The sequence below is a fragment of the Aotus nancymaae genome, unplaced genomic scaffold (assembly GCF_030222135.1).
Source record: "Aotus nancymaae isolate 86718 unplaced genomic scaffold, 86718_ANA_hifiasm-v0.15.2.pri h1tg000062l, whole genome shotgun sequence".
Classification (NCBI taxonomy): Eukaryota; Metazoa; Chordata; class Mammalia; order Primates; family Aotidae; genus Aotus; species Aotus nancymaae.
In genome coordinates, this window is record NW_026988476.1 from 8678579 (window position 1) to 8695404 (window position 16826).

Below are 16826 nucleotides of genomic sequence, written 5' to 3' on the forward strand. Positions count from 1 at the left end.
GGTCCCAAGTGATACTGCTGTTACCAGCTCGTGGACTACTCTTTGAGAAGCATTGGATTAGGACTTCCCAAAGCCCAGTGTCATGTACAGAGGCATACTTTTACCACAGGTTCACTGTGAATACTATTTAAATCAAATCAATGCCTCAACAAGATTACAAACCACCACATGTCACAGATTTAATAATCACTTGTAAGTTCTCAACTTTAAATCTATAAATGCCAACAGTCTACTGAACTTGATCGCCTTTTTTACAGTTGAGTACTAAATTGAAGCTTAACTTTTTTTTTTTTTTCTAAAAAGGAACACACATCTTTTATTCAAGTACCTGGACAATACTGTAATTGAGATTATGAAAATCCAATGGCAATGTCCAAATGCAAAGATCAAGCTTTTATTTAAATTTCTAGCTGAATAACTGCTTCTATGTATTAGCACTAAAATAGTCATTTGCTTTAATCTATGACAATGTGGCAAGAATTGTATATTAGCAACTTTTGCTAGTTTGCTTTAAGAAACAATTTCAAAATCTCACTGGCTTACAACGAGATGTATGTCTTATCCATGTTATAAGTCACCTGCAGCTAGCTCCTGTTCTGCTGTCTCTTCTCATTCTGGGACCCAGGTGACAAGCCATTGTCATGGCGGAGGGAGGGAGAAATGGTTGAAGCTTACTATGGCTGTTATGCTTTTGCCTTTACATAGTGCGTGACATTTCTGCTTATAGTCCATTGTGCAAATAGGTGGCTCAGTCAGATGTCAGTGTGTCACATGGTCATATGTGTTGCTGTGTAATCCTATAGGTTGGGCATCAAATAATTAGACATAAAAGTACAATATTACATAGTAGAAACTAGACTTTATATTTAGCTCTATACAGTCCAGAGAGTATGCTCAGAAGTTGCAGTGACTAATAGAAGACTTCATACTAAAGAATATTTCTTTTCTATAAGATAAATCTTGTGTATATTTAAAGTTTACAACATGATGTCATGGGATACATATAGTAGTAAAATGGTTATTAAAGTGAAGGAGATTAACAAATTTATCATCTCAGTTACTTTTGGTGTGCAAAAGCAGCGAAAATCTTATGTATCAAAAATCCCTATTACAAAAAAAATCTTATTAACTTTAGTCCTCATGTTGTACAGTAGATCTCTAAACTTGTTCATCCTATGTATCTCCTATATGTGTCATTGTTTTCCTCTCCCTGCACCCACACCTATGGTAAACAGTTTGTATTACTCTGCTCTCACAGTGCTATAAAGAATACCCAATCGTTACAGTAGAACGATTTATAATCCTTTGGATATGTACCCAGTAATAGCATGTACACGAATGTTCACTGCAGCACAGTTTACAATAGCAAAGACCTGGAATCAACCCAAATGCCCATCGATGATAGACTGGACAGGGAAAATGTGGCACATATACACCATGGAATATTATGCAGCCATCAAAAACTATGAGTTCGCGTCCTTTGTAGGGACATGGATGAACCTGGAAACCATCATTCTCAACAAACTGACACAAGAACACAAAATCAAACACCGCATGTTCTCACTCATAAGTGGGTGTTGAACAATGAGAACACATGGACACAGGGAGGGGAGCACTACACACTGGGGTCTGTTGGGGGGAAATAGGGGAGGGACAGTGGGGGGTGGGGAGTTGGGGAGAGATAGCATGGGGAGAAATGCCAGATATAGGTGAAGGGGAGGAAGGCAGCAAATCACACTGCCACGTGTGCACCTATGCAACAATCTTGCATTTTCTTCACATGTACCCCAAAACCTAAAACGCAATAAAAAAAAAAAAGAATACCCAAGGCTGGGTAATTTATAAAGAAAAGAGGTTTAATTGGCTCATGGCTCCTCAGGCTTCACAGGAAACATAGTAGATTCGGCTTCTGGGGAGGCCTTAGAAAATTTTCAATCATGGTAGAAGGCAAAGGGGGAGCCAGCACTTCACATGGCCAGACCAGGAGGAATATGGGGGAAGGTGCCACAAACGTTTAAACAACCATGAGAGCTAATTCACTATCATGAAAACAACATCAAGGAGGAAATCCATCTTCATGATTCAATCAGCTCCCATCAGGCCCCACCTGCCCCACCCCCAACATTGGGGATTACAATTCAACATGAGATTTGGGTGGGGACACATATCCAAACTATATTATTTCAGCCCTGGCCCCTCCAAATCTCATGTCCTTCTCACATTGCAAAATACAATCATGCCTTCCCAAATAGTCCCCCAAAGTCTTAACTCATTCCAGCATTAACTCAAAAGTCTAAGTCCAGAGTTTTATCTTAGACAAGGCTAATCTTTTCTGTCTATGAGCTTATAATATCAAAAACAAGTGAGTTACTTCCAAGATACAATGGAGCATAGGCATTGCGTAAATACTCCCACTCCAAAAAGGAGAAATTGGCCAAAAGAAAGGGGCTACAGGCCCTATGTAAGTCTGAACCCCATCAGGGAAGTCATTAAATCTTAAAGCTCCAGAACAATTTTCCTTGACTCCAAGTCTCATATCCAGGGCACACTGGTGACAGGGGTAGGCTCCCAAGGCCCTGGGCAGTTCCACTCCTGTAGGTTTACAGGGTTCAGTCCCCATGGCTGCTCTCATCAGCCGGTATCGAGTTTCTGCAGCTTTTCCAGGTGCACAGTTCAAGCTGCTTGTGATCTACAATTCCAAGGTCTGGATGATGGTGGCCCTCTTCTTTTTTTCTTTTTTTGAGATGGAGTTTCACTCTTGTTACCCAGGCTGGAGTGGCAATGGCGCGATCTCGGCTCACCACAACCTCCACCTCCTGGGTTCAGGCAATTCTCCTGCCTCAGCCTCCTGAGTAGCTGGGATTACAGGCACGCGCCACCATGCCCGGCTAATTTTTTGTATTTTTAGTAGAGACGGGGTTTCACCATGTTGACCAGGATGGTCTCGATCTCTTGACCTCGTGATCCACCCGCCTCGGCCTCCCAAAGTGCTGGGATTACAGGCATGAGCCACCGCGCCCGGCCCGATGGTGGCCCTCTTCTAACAACCCTACTAGACAATACCCCAGTGGGGACTCTGTGTGGGGCTCCAATCCCACATTTCCCCTCTGCACTGCCCTTATAGAGGTACTCCATGAGGGAGGCTCTGCTCCTGTATCAGGATTCTGCCTGGGCATCCAGGCTTTTCCATACATCCTCTGAAATCTAGGAGGAAACTTCTAAGCCTCAACTCTTGTATTCTGTTCACCTGCTGACTTAACACCACATGGAAGCCACCAAGGCTTATGACTTGCACCCTCTTAAGCAGTATGGCCTAAGCTGTACCTGGGCCCCTTTTAGACACAGCTGGAGCTGGAGTGGCTAGGATGCAGGGAGAAGTGTCCTGAGGCTACACAGGTCAGAAAGATGCTGGGTCTGGTCCATATAATCATTCTTCTCTCCTACTTCTCCAGGCCTGTGTTGGGAGGGGCTGTAGCAAAGGTCTCTGAAATGCTTTCAAGGCCTTTTTCCCCATTGTCTTGGCTATCAGCACTTATTTTCCTTTTAGTTATGCAAATTTCTGTAGCCTACTTAAATTACTCCCCTGAAAATAGGAAACTTTTCTATTTTTCTTTTCTACCACATGGCCAGGCTACAAATTTTCCAAACTTTAATGCTCTGCTTTTCTTTTAAATTAGAATTTCCAATTACGGGTCATTTCTTTGCCCACTCACATAAGCATATGTTGTTAGAAGTAGCCACATTACAATTTGAATGCTTTGCTACCCAGAAATTCCTTTCACCAGATATGCTAAATGATCACTCTATAAGTTCAAATTTCCATAGATCACAGAGTAGGGGTACAGTGCAGTCAGACTTTTGCTAAAAAATAACAAATATAATTTTTGTTCTAGTTTCCAATAACTTCCTTATCTCCATCAGCCTGGGCATCTCTGTCCATATCACTATCAGCATTTCATTCACAACCATTCAACAAGTCTCTAGGAAATTCCAGATTTTCCCTTTTCTTCTTGTCTTCTTCTGAGCCCTCCTAACTCTTCCAAATACTGCACATTACACAGTTCCAAAGTCGTTTCCATGTTTTCAGATTATCTTTATAGCAATGCACCACTCTTGGTACCAATTTTATATATTAGTCCATTCTTACGCTGCTATAAAGATATATCTGAGACAGGATAATTTATAAGGAAAAGAAGTTTAACTGGCTCATGATTCCACAGGCTGCACAGAAAGCATCGCACAGCTTCTGCCTTTAGGGAGGCCTCTGGAACATGGCTTCCAATCACAGAGGGAGGCAAAGCAGGAGCCAATACTTCACATGACTGGAGCAGGAGTAAGAGTCAGGGAGGTGCCACACACTTGCAAATGACCAGATCTCATGAGAACACACTCACTATCATGAGAATAGCACCAAGGGAGTAATCCTCCCCCATGACCTAATCACCTCCCACCAGGCCCCACCTCGAATATTGAGGATTACAGTTCAACATGAGATTTTGGTGGGGACACAGATCCAAACCATGTCACAGTTTCATTGGCTATCTCTATGTTTTTGAGCACTTTTTAAAAATATATACGTTTTGCATATAAGTGAGATCATGCAATATTTTTTTTTCTGTGTCTGGATTATTTTACTTAGCATAATGTCTTCCAAGTCCAGCTATGTTGTGGCATATGGCAGTACCTCCTTATTTTTTAAGGATGAATAAAATTCTATGGTATATGCCACATTTTCTTTATCCATTGGTCTATCAATGGACATAAGGTTATTTCCAGATCTTGGCTATTGTGAATAATGCCGTCATGAACATGGGAATATAGGTATATTTACAAGGTGGTGATTTCATCCTCTCTAGATATATACCCAGAAGACGGATTTCTGGGTTGTATAGTAGTTAATTTTTAATTTCTTCAGGAATCTACAAACTTTTCCATAGTGGCTGCACCAATCAACATTCAACACAACAGTGTACTAGGGTTCCTTTACTTCATACCCCTGCCAACATTTATTCTCTCTGATCTTTTTGATAACAGCCATCCTTATGGGTGTGAGGTTATATATCACAGTGATTTTAAGAACAGTTATTTCTTATCTACACACGCTGTTGGAAAAAAAATACGAGGCTAAGTGATAGACAAACTGAAAAGGAAAGAGCATTACTAGAGTTCTCATCAGTCCATTCCTGAAACTAGAAAGTATTGGCCAGGTTCTTTGCTTTTCAATATGTAATGCAGAATTAGAAAACATCACATAATCCTTTAGGGATACTAGGGGTAATATGAGGATGTATTATTTTCCAGAGAGGCTAAGTAATTTCCCCCAAGGTATTTTCAAGGTTCTGTGTTCACCCCAGGGAAAAAAAAAGCTCAAAAGTCTAAATGTATTTTTAGTTGTTATTAATGCCAGACATTATACTTACTCTGGATAGAATACATGAAAACTTAATTTCTGACCTTGTTAAAATAAATTTAAATTGCTTTAAACTTTTTTTTTTACTTTGATAGATTGTGTATTCTCTACTATTAAATGAATAGGTCCAAGGGCACTTGCTAATAAAATTAACCTTGATCTTCTTTCTAAACTTAATAGAATTATGTTACATATTAGTTTATATATAATTAACGCTTGGAATAACACATTTTACTCCTCTGGCATAGTTTTCTACTCACCTATTTTCTACACATACAGTCATGTGTTGCTTAATTATGGGGTTAGGCAAGTTCAAGTTTGTCATTGTGCAACGATCATAGAGTGGACTTACACAAACTTAGATGGTATAGCCTACTACTCATCTGGACTACAAACCTGCACAGTATATTACTGTACTGAACACTTGGGGCAACTTAATACAATGCTATTTGTGTACCTAAACATAGAAAAGGTACAGTAAAAATATGATATAAAAAACAGAAAATAGTACACTATATCGGGCAGTTATCATGAATGGAGCCTGCAGGACTGGAAGTTGTTCTGAGTGAGCTGCTGAGTGGGTGGTGAGTAAGTGTGAAGGCCTAGGACAGTACTGTACATACTGTAGATTTTATAAACTCTGTAAATTCAGGCTACACTAAATTTATAAAAGAATATTTTTATTTATTCAAAATAAAACTTTGTTTACTGGAATTCTTTTTTTTTTTTACTTTTTAAATTGATTGTTGAAAACTAAGACACACAGACATTAGCCTGTATCTACACAGGGCCAGGATCATCAATATCACTGTTGTTCACCTCCACATTTTGTCCCACTTGAAGGTGTTCAGGGTAATAACATGCATGCAACTGCTGTCTCCTATGATAACAGGGCCTTCACCTACAGTATCTCCTTAAAGGACCTCCCTGAGGCTGTTTTACAGTTAACCATTTTATATATAGAAGTAGAGTACATTCTAAAATAATAATAAAATGTATAGTACAGTAAATACATACAGTAGTGATAGTCATTATTACAAAGTATTATGTCCTATACATAATTATATGTGCTATATTTTATATGACTGGCAGTACAGTATGTTTGTTTATATCAGCATCACCACAAACAGGTGAGTAATGCATTGTAATTACAGCATTATGACGGCTAAGACATCACTAGGCGATAAGAATTTTTCAGCTCTGTTATAACCCATCATTGACTGAAACATCCTTAGGTGGCTCATGACTATCTAAAAAAAGTTTACTTACTGAAATTTTTGTTGCTAAAGCAAGAAATTCTTTTCCTTTTCCAGTTTTACTGAGGTAAAATTGACAAATAGGAATTGTAAATTGTATATATTTAAGGCATACAATTTGGTGTTTTGATATATGTACTTGTTGTGAAATAATCACCAAAATTAAGCTAATTAATAGGTCTATCATATTACATAATTACCATTTCTTGTGTGGGGCTGCAGGGGACACTTAAGATATACCCTTAGCAAATTTCAAGTAACCACTGGAGTTTTTAACTATCTTCACCATGCTGTACATTAAATCTCCAGAACTCATTCATCTTTCCTAATGGAATCTTTGTTCCTTTGATGAACATCTCCCTATTTCTAACCTCCCCTCATCCCAGTGTCCCTGGCAACAACAATTTTACTCCCTACTTCTTTGAGTTTGAGTAGGGACTACTAAGGAAGAAATTCTAATTGCTCTTTTACAATCGACGGCAGCTGAGCTGTCAAGAGTATAACTACTTTTATACCAACTTGCTTAGGGATGTCTGCTGTGATGTAAGTGGCTTCCTAGACCCTTTACTGGTGGCTTGCTGTTAAGATAGTGCAGAGAATTATGTTACTGAATTCTTTTCACTTTTATTTTATTCTCTGGCAACTCCCAAGTACCAAGAGCTATGATGTAAAAGGTGCTATCTGTTTACCAGCTGCCACAATACACAGGACAACTTTTAATTTCCGTAACTTCTGAAATTCAACAATAATAGTGGCGTGCCTTGATGAGTCCAAATGACAATTCAGAACACCTGGGGCCTGGGGTCTGCGACAAGAATCATGGCAACAATTGATGTGATGGGAACAGAAATAAACCATTCCTTTGAGGGATGCAATGCCTAATCAGTAGCAGAGAATATTAATACAACATGGCTGTGATTTAAGGGACCTGTATGTACATTTTACTTTTTTCTTAAATTACATTTTTAGCACCTTATTATTAATACATGATACCTATATCTTCAAAGCCTTTTTATTATCTCATTCTCTCCTCACAGTCTTTCCGGCCAGATTCACTTTGCAGATAAGGAAATTACCTTTCAGATAATTTAAGCAACTTCTCCAAAATCACACATCTAGTTAATGAAAAAATTACAGTTTGAAAGCAGGTCCTCCATTTCATATTCTGATACCTAAACACTAATGATGGCTGGTTATTACTGATTTTTGTAAAAAATAATCAAACTGGCCTTGCAGTCAATTCAGTTCCCGCATTAAAATTGCTGATAGCATTGGATTGCTTATTGTTAATCTCATGTTCTTTATTACATGCAATGATCTTGATGTCTATTACACCTATTTGTTAGAAGCATTTAAAAATAGTCGAATCTTCCTTCTAGACATAAGACCTACTTACCAGAGCAACACTGGTAAATTTCCAGATTTATAGGAAGTTTTTCTTACATGAACCTTCAGGCTTGAGTTTGTCAGAAGGTTATATCAGATATCTGAACCACACCTCCCACAACTGAGACACCAAATTTGAGCACAGATGATGTATCTATTGTCACCTCTCTCCCCCCATGCCTCTCAAAGCTTCCGGAATTAATGAGAACTCAATTAGGATAAGCAAAGATATGCATTTTAGAGAAGAGAGGAATTGCTGACTTTTTAGTCTATTACCTTCTGTAGCATATCATGAATGATACCATGAGAAATATAGTACTTGGTATTTGCTGTAGAGAATATACAATCTAGATGGGGAGATAGGACATACACATCAAATAAGATAACCAGCAATCTATATTAATTAGCTCTTTCACCATGTATTCAACAAATATTTATTGAACACCAAACTTGTGCCAGGTATTATGCTAAAGGTAATAAATACACAAAGAAACAAAATAGAGCAATTGTAATGTAGACATTAAAGTAACATGAACACCACACATTCTCAAACAACAAAATACAAGACTTCGTGTTATCTTAGTCCCTTCAGGTTGCCAAAACAAAATACCATAAGCTGGTGGCTTGTAAACAACCGAAATTTATTTATCACAGTTCTGGAGTCAGGGAAGTTCAAGGTCAAGGTGCTGGTGGATTCAGTGTCTGGTGGGGGCCCATCTTGTTGTAACTTACATGGCAGAAGGAAAAAACTTCTACCCTTTAGTACCCCAGGGTACTAATCCCATTCATGAGAGCTTCACCACCATGATCTAATCACCTCCTAAAAACTACCTGATAATACAATCACATTGGGGATTATGTTTCAACTTATGAATTTTGGTTGAATACAAGCATTTAGATCATAGCAGGGGTAGATGTTAAAGCAATGTATAGGTTGGTGCAAAAGGAATTGCTGTTTGCAGGAACTGATAGCTGTCACATGCCTGTGACAAATGGAGGATGAGCCTAGTGTTTTCACTGAAGGGCAGGTGAAGCCCTAAAGTATGGATACAAATAATAGAATTTATTTTATGGTTGAGTAGTGCTTCATTGTGTATATATACTACATTTTCCTTATCCACTCATCCATTGATGGACACATAGGTTGTTTCCATATCTTGGCCATTGTGCATAGTCCTGCAGTATACATGGGAGTTCAGGTATCTCTTTGCCACACTAATGTCCTTTCTTTTGGACATACACTCAGCAGTAGGATTGCTGGATTATATAGTAGTTCTATTTTTAGTTTTTTGAGGAACCTCCATATTGTTCTCCATAATGGCTGTACTAATTTACATTGCCACTAACAATGTATGAGAGTTCCTCTTTGTCCACATCCTCACAGCTTTCATTATTGCCTGTCTTTTGGGTAAAAGCCATTTTAACTGGGATGAAATGATATCTCATTGTAGTTTTAATTTTCATTTCTCTGATGATTAGTGATGTGGAGAATTTTTCTTCATATACCTATTGGGCATTTGTATGTCTTCATTTGAGGAATGTCTATTCAGATCTTTTGCCGCTTTTTAAATAATATTATTTTTTTTTTCCTATTGAGTTGTTCCAGATTTTTAATATATGGGTGCTTAAAAAGAAATTTAAGTCATGGAGATAGAGAGTAGAATGATGATTTCCAGAGGTTGAAAAAGGTAGCAGGAAGGGGAAGATAAACAGGGAAGAATTAATGCATATAAAAATACAGTTAGAATAATATCTAGTGTTCTACAGCAATTGGAAAACTACAATTAACAATAATTTATTGTATATATAAAATTAACCAAAAGAGTTAAATTGGAATGTTCCTAACACAAAGAAATGATAGATGCTTGAAGTGATGGATATTCCAATTACACTGTCTTGATCATTACATATGGTATGCTTATATCAAAATATCACATGTATCCCCATAAATGCATATAATCCTTATGTATCCACAGAAATTAAAAATTTAAAAAGGAACAGATAGAATCAAAAATAGAAAATATTTTAGATTAGATATATGTAAAGTTATAGAAGACAGAAGTGACTAGAACTTATCTGGGAGAGAGTAATGAATATGCTACTTATTATAAGAGAAGAAGTGGGAGAAAGGAATTGGGGTGAGTTAGTGGAAGGGTTTAAATTACACGTTAGTATGTTTAGATAGCTTGTTGCAATAGGGCATGACTAAAATTATCAAACAGAAAAACAGACTGAACAAAGCAGCAACCTGAGATGATTAACCTGGCTACAGTGTGCAAAATAGACTGTGGTAAAGGGGTTGGGGAAGATATTGAGGGACAGTGTTAAAGAAACTTCTCTTCCCGGGTTTGCTAGGGGAGGGGTTTCAAATGCAGGAATTTCCTGGCTCCCCGCCTGAGGTGGCTGGGACTCTTTGAGCACCCCCTCCACGCCTCCACAGAGGGGTTTTAAATGCAGGAATTTCCCGGCTCCCCAACTCTGGCAGCTGGGGCTCTTTGAGCACCTCCTCCATGTGGGTCAGGTAAAATTCTTTGCCTGACCAGCTGGGAAAGCGAGGTGGGGCTCTTTTGTCCCAAATTTCCCCCAAAAGCTCTGGGAGGAGGGGGCTCTGTAACTCAGGGTTGTAGAACAAGTAGCCAATCCGGTATCAGAGTCAAAGATCAATCACTCCAGAGGAAGTTCAAAAGAACTCCTCTCACTGGAGAAGAACATGAATGGGGGGGGAGGAACTCAAGGGTTAAAACTTTAGCAGCCCCTACCTGAATGGATTTCCCTCTCTGGGATCCCCTCCCAAAACCTCATGGGAGCTGTCTCTCTCTCTCTCTCTCTCTCTCTGTCTGTCTGTCTGTCTAATAAATTGCTCTTCTGCAGAACTCTTTGGGTCCAGGATTTTATTCAGACAGTAAACTCACCATGCCTCCAGGACCCCTTTCCACATGCTTCAGGGTTAGAGAGGCTAAGAACCTACGATCTGGGTACTCCCTCAGTAACAATATCAAGAGTAGAAAAGGGTTGAGGATACAGATTGGGAGGGGGTCAAGGGAGACTTCTAGAATGTGAAAAATTATCTATGTCTTTATCTGGTGGTTGCGCTCAAGCATATACATACACAGAATGTCAACAAACTGAGCATTTAATATTTGCTTACTTTACTGAATGTTTTACTTCAATACCAAATCACTAATAAAAGAAAAACAGTGCTTATAAGGACGGAGGCTGGGGGAAATGGAGAGTGATTATCTTTTCCTCATCTCATGTATCTAATCCATGAGCAAACCTAAGTGATTCTACCTCCAAAACATATGTTGACTGCAACTATTTCTTTCCACCTCTACTACTTTCTTCCTAGTACAAGCCAATGCTGTCACTCAGCTGAAATATTACAGTGCCCCTAACTGTCTTCTTTTCACTTCTACTTCTGTCCCACTCCTTCCAGTTTGTTCTTGGCACAGGGGCCAAAGTCAAATCCTTTAGAAAAGATCATGTCATTTGAGCTGAAAATCCCTCAGGCCTTTCATCTCATCTCACTGAGTCTCATACAACCTCCTAAACCTGATATAACAAGCTCCACATGACCTGACCTTTGCCTAACTCCACACCAACCCATCCTGCTATGCTCTAGATACCCTGTCCTTTCTTTTCCTCAAACATGGCAAAGTCTTTCCCAGTCTAGGGCTTTTGAACTAGCTATTATTACTCTGACTAGAATGCCTTTTCCTGTTTTTTTTTTCTGGACTTTTTCTTGTCACACGAATCTCCATTTAACATTAGCTCTTTAGAAAGTGATTGTTAAATGCTAGTAACAGGAGGCAGACAAGAAATAAATGCATTACTGAAATACAAAAAATATCAACAGTGATAGATGCTAGGCAGAGAATTGATGTAGCATGATGTGACAGTGTTGTTAAAAAGGCCTTCCAAAGACCTGCTAAATTATCCCTCTGTCTCTCATGTTTATCATCTTCTCCCCCATCGGAAACACTGTGGTATTCACAACACTGGATTTAAATTCTACCTTTCACTACTTCCCTGCTGTGTAACCATTTACATATCACTTAGGTTCTAAGAATGTCTGTGTCTGCATCTTTAAAATGGAAATAATTGTAGTTTCTTCCTCATAGATTTGTTGAGATATTTACATGAGATATTCATGAAAAGCATTTAGCACAGTAACTATCACTTATTAGAAACTGTTATTAACCTAAGTGAAATGAGGTTTAATAAATATAAGCTACTGTGATGTTGTGGTAAAAAGTGGGTGAACATGAGGTGTTCACATTTTTAGGCTTCAAGCTGAGCCACCATCCTCAGCAAATTAACACAGGAACAGAAAACCAAACACCACATGATCTCACTTACAAGTGGAAGCTGGACAATGAGAACACATGGACACAGGGAAGGGAACAACACATACTGGGGCCTGTTAAGGCAGGGCCAGGGGGCAGGGAAAGGGAGAGTGTATTAGTTTGTTTTCATGCTGCCAATAAAGACATACCTGAAACTGGGAACAAAAAGAGGTTCAACTGGACCTACAGTTCTGCATAGCTGAGGAAGCGTTAGAATCATGGCAGGAGGTGAAAGGCACTTCTTACATGGCAGCGGCAAGAGAAAAAAATGAGGAAGAAGCAAAAGCAGAAACCACCAGATCTTGTGAGACTGATTCACTATTAAAAGAATAGCATGGGAAAGACCATCCCCCATGATTCAATTACCTCTCCCCAGGATCTTCCCACAACATGTGGGAATTCTGGGAGACACAATTCAAGTTGACATTTGAGTGGGGACACAGCCAAACCATATCAGAGACCATCAGGATAAAAAGTTAATGCATGCTGGGCTTAATACCTAGGTGATGGGTTGATAGGTACAGCAAACCATCATGGCACATGTTTCCATATATAACAAACCTGCACACCCTGCATGTGTATCCCAGAACTTAAAATAAAATTAAAAAGACATTTTTAGGGTGCCAAGGACCATCACCTCACATAGGTAACAAACGAGTATTTTGTCTATATCAAATGCACCGTATATCCAAAAATACACGATATTATCCAAGGCGTGTGAACCAGTGCAACTGTATCTTAAATAAGAGCTGGGTAAAATAAGGCTGAAACCTACTAGGCTGCATTCCTAGACAGTTAAGGCATTCTAAGTCACAGGATAAAATAGGAGGTCAGCACAAAATACAGGTCATAAAGACCTTACTGATAAAACAGTTTTCAGTGAAGGAGCTGGCCGAAACCCACCAAAACCAAAATGGCCATGAAAGTAACTTCTGGTTGTCCTCACTGCTACACTCCCACCAGCACCATGGCAGTTTACAAATGCCATGGCAACATCAGAAAGTTACCTTATATGGTCAAAATAGGGGAGACATTAATAATCCACCCTTGTTTAGCATATAATCAAGAAACAACCATGAAAAACGGGCAACCAGCAGCTCTCAGGGCTGCTCTATAGAGTAGCCTTTCTTTTCTTCCTTTACTCTCTTAATAAACTTGCTTTCACTTTGCACTGTGGACTTGCCCTGAATTCTTTCTTGCGTTGAGATCCAAGAACCCTCTCTTAGGATCTAGATTGAGACCCCTTTCCTATAACAGTATTACATGACAAACCTTATCATTATATCTCAAAGACAATATATACAGCATCTCAGAGTCTTAGATATATCATCTCTTTCCAAAATGACACTATTTTTACCCTTGCTAATGAAGTTTGCTAGGTCACCCAAATTACCTTGAAGAAAGTTTCCTAAAACACAGCTTGTATTTGTTCACAGGAATCTGAGAGATTACATTTTTTTTTTTAGATTGCCTAAGTGATTCTGTTAACAGATCACAAACCATTATATCAACCCAAAGACAATAAAAAGGCAAACAGGCAACTCTTTCATCTTTTTCTCCATCTGTGGAATAAGGTTAATGAGACATTGCAACTTAACGGAAAACACTCTTTATAAATTGTGTTTGCACATAAATAGAGAAATATGACTCTTTTGTCTTAAATATGTGACACATGTATGCTTTTGAATCCTCATAGGATTCATGGATTGTCTGGGAAGGTTCTATAGGTTTGTGATGATTCTGACAAATAAAATTTCTGCTGTTGGCTAGGTCTAGCAACCTGGATACCAAAGTCCAAGACACTGGTCTTAACATGAATCGCAGCGTTTTCTGGGATTGTTTATAATATTTGAAAACAAATCTAAACTTGTGTAGAGAAAGATGAAGACATCTTTGAGAAAAGTATTATCTGAAAGTCAAAAGGAGCATCATGTAGGGATTGAAGGCCTCCATTTCTTATGATCAGTTTTCTGTATTAGGTTGCACACTATCTTCTTACTCACTCAAAGAAAAAGACATGTTAAAAAAAATCTTACTACCACCAAACAGTATTTAGTGCTAATTTCATAGCATTATAATATATCTGATCAAGAATCCCTTTTGTTGTTTAATATTATAATGGATTTTTTCTCATTTAATGTGAATTGGTTTTTGCCATGTGTGTACTGCATATCTTTGGACTGCATTACATTTAGAATATTCCAATCTTTAGAAAAAATGTTTAAGTTCTACTGGTCTTTTATTTTTCTGTTTGATAATGCTACTAATTTTATGACTCTTCCAACTAAGATTCTCTTTCTAGTCTTCAAAGTTTCATTAAGGTCTTACATAATAAAGAATAATGTTTTTATTATACTTTTAAGGATTTTAATACAAGTGAAGATGATTCTTATTAAAAGTGTCAAACTGTTTTAAAGAGGGAATTGTGTATAATCTTGCAAATTGTCAGATATCTTCAATTACTAAAGATCAAAAGGCAGTTAAATACCTGACTTTCAACTGAGTCTCATTTACATCAAAACATTAAAGCATTACTTAAAATATTAAGACATTTTAATAATAAAAATTATATTGCTAAATTTTCCTTTTTTCAAGCATCTTAAAATATTTCACAGTTTTCAGCAAATGCACATCTTCTTCCAGGAAAGAGACCGTGCCTTAGGACTTACTCAAAAATGGAAAAAAGCAACTGTAATAGAACTAGTATTTAAATTTTATAAATTATGCCAGGATTAAGTTAATACTTGCACTAGAATAGTGCTGTGAAAATCAGGATATCAATAATTAGATTGATGTCATTTTACAACTGACTTCGAAAATACATTGGCATGTTTTGACTTTAAAAGTATCAATCTAAATCTTTAAGTTTTACAATCTTCATCATAGCAATGACAAATGATGATTAAACTGTATCTGTAATGTTGCCATTTGCCCTATTTTCTACTAAAGATAAACCTCATTTTATGTAGTTTTTACATGGCAGATACTATGCAAAATGTGTTACATATCTCAATAACTACGACAGCTCTTTGAAGTAAATATAAGCTTTATGAGGGTAAATAAGCAAATAAAAGCTCTATGAATTTGTTTTGTTCACAGATACACATGTAGTACTTAGTACTGTGTCTGCAACATGGTAGGGGTTCAATATGTATTTATTAAATTGAATGAATTTTACCAATGGGGTAAGTAAAGTGCTATGTATATAAACATGAAGCCATATTTTTATTTGGCTAGATTCTTACCTTCCATCTTTGTGGTACTATAGAGCAGACCTTCTGAGAAAAACTCTTTTTCTTCCACGTACAGCAATCAATAATTCTGCATACTTTTTGAGCTTTCTTCTGTGGGTTTACAACAGCAAGGCCTCCAAGCTGCAGATCAGATATTAGAACTGATTAGTAGAGAACAAATGGCACTAATGGGTAGGGGTTGTAATGATATTAAAAGCCTAGTTTTAGAAGATTTTAAACTTAGAAAACTGATGTTCTCTTGAAGACTTTCATTTGGAGGACACCTGGGCTGAACTTTAGCCTGCTGAAGTTATCCCAAAATGATCAGGAAAGATAGTTGGAAGGCATTCTTAAGTAGACCACAGGTCGCTAAGTTCACTCACAGATCATCAATCCACCTTGATGCCTTTCACTGGAATCAAGTTTTGCTCTATTCCCAATCTAGGATGAAAGAGAGACTCTGAAGGTCCATGGGACCCAAGTTTGGAACTAGTGTGGTCAAACATCAGGGAAATCCACACACAGGGCTAACTTGGGATTTCAAGGTCATTGGACAAGCTCATTTAAGAGATCTCTTTTTAAAATGCAGGTGCATACTGGATTAGGGAAGCCAAAAATAGACAACATTGGTGAATCTAGAAAGTGAAGACCCAAAGATCATGCTCGAAGTCTCTCTTTATGGTCATTTTCCCTGTATGCCATCCAAGATGTCCACTGCTATTTCTTTAGCACAGGTTTCACATATTTCTGAACCATATTCCCAAAACTGGGTAACTGATTTACAATAGAATGACTACTAGCAAACTTAAGGAAGACAACCGAGTTAGTAAAATGCTTTAATATCAAAAACTGCTTCACTGAAAGTACAAGTTCACATGCTAGTTGTTAGTTTGGGGCTTATAATTTCTGTTGATAATCTACCACGCTAAAAATGCTCCTTACCCTATTTAGAACAATAACTTTGTTATATCTCATTTTATTTTATTGTAGTAAGAACACTTAACATACAATACACCCTCTTTAAAAATTTTTTTCGCCTATTTTTCTTAGTCTTGCGGGACTCAGTACTTGATCTGTAGGATCTGATGTATCTCCAGACCTCTTTACAAATGTGTGCCTGATACAGTACTGTTGACTATAGGCACAGTGTTGTAAGCAGATATCTAGGATGTATTCATCCTGCTCAACTGAAACC

The 16826-nt window shown here is 37.9% G+C and overlaps 1 long non-coding RNA gene across 1 annotated transcript in view; it reads right to left on the bottom strand.

Annotated features, from left to right (window-relative positions):
- The window catches only part of LOC135270394 (uncharacterized), a 160887-nt gene extending 145138 nt beyond the window's left edge, over positions 1-15749 (bottom strand). The window contains exon 1 of the long non-coding RNA XR_010338535.1: positions 15644-15749. This is a non-coding gene — a long non-coding RNA (uncharacterized LOC135270394). The remainder of the gene's footprint in view (positions 1-15643) is intronic.
- Between the last annotated feature and the right edge of the window lie 1077 nt (positions 15750-16826).